This window comes from Arachis duranensis, chromosome 10 (genome assembly GCF_000817695.3).
Source record: "Arachis duranensis cultivar V14167 chromosome 10, aradu.V14167.gnm2.J7QH, whole genome shotgun sequence".
Lineage (NCBI taxonomy): Eukaryota > Viridiplantae > Streptophyta > Magnoliopsida > Fabales > Fabaceae > Arachis > Arachis duranensis.
The window spans coordinates 77948426-77949116 of record NC_029781.3 but is presented as its reverse complement, the minus strand read 5'-3'; positions in this window follow the sequence as shown (position 1 = coordinate 77949116).

Genomic DNA, 691 nt, shown 5'->3' with positions numbered 1-691 from the left:
GAAGTTACTATAGACCGGGCTATCATGATTCATAGCATCATGATTGGAGAGGAAGTAGAAGTTCATGAGGTTATATCCCAAGAAGTTTATAAGGTGGCGGACAAGTTCTCTACCTTGGTAAGGTTAGCCTTCCCTCATCTCATTTGTCACCTCTGTAATTCAGTTGGAGTTAACATAGAGGGAGACATCCTCATTGATGAGGACAAGCCCATCACTAAGAAAAGGATGGAGCAAACAAGAGATTCCACTCATCATGAAATCCCTGAGATGCCTCAAGGGATGCACTTTCCTTCACAAAACTATTGGGATCAAATCAACACCTCCCTAGGAGAATTGAGTTCCAACATGGGACAACTAAGGGTGGAGCACCAAGAACATTCCATTATCCTCCATGAAATTAGAGAAGATAAAAGAATCATGAGAGATGAGCAACAAAGGCAAGAAGAGACATTGAGGAGCTTAAGCACTCCATAAGATCTTCAAGAGGAAGAACAAGCCGCCATCACTAAGGTGGACCCGTTCTTTAATCTCCTTGTTCTTTATTTTTCTGTTTTTCGAATTTTCATGCTTATGTTTATCTATGTTTGTGTCTTATGATCATCAGTGTCTTAGTGTCTATGCCTTAAAGTTATGAATGTCCTATGAATCCATCACCTTTCTTAAATGAAAAATGTTCTTAATTGAAAAAGAA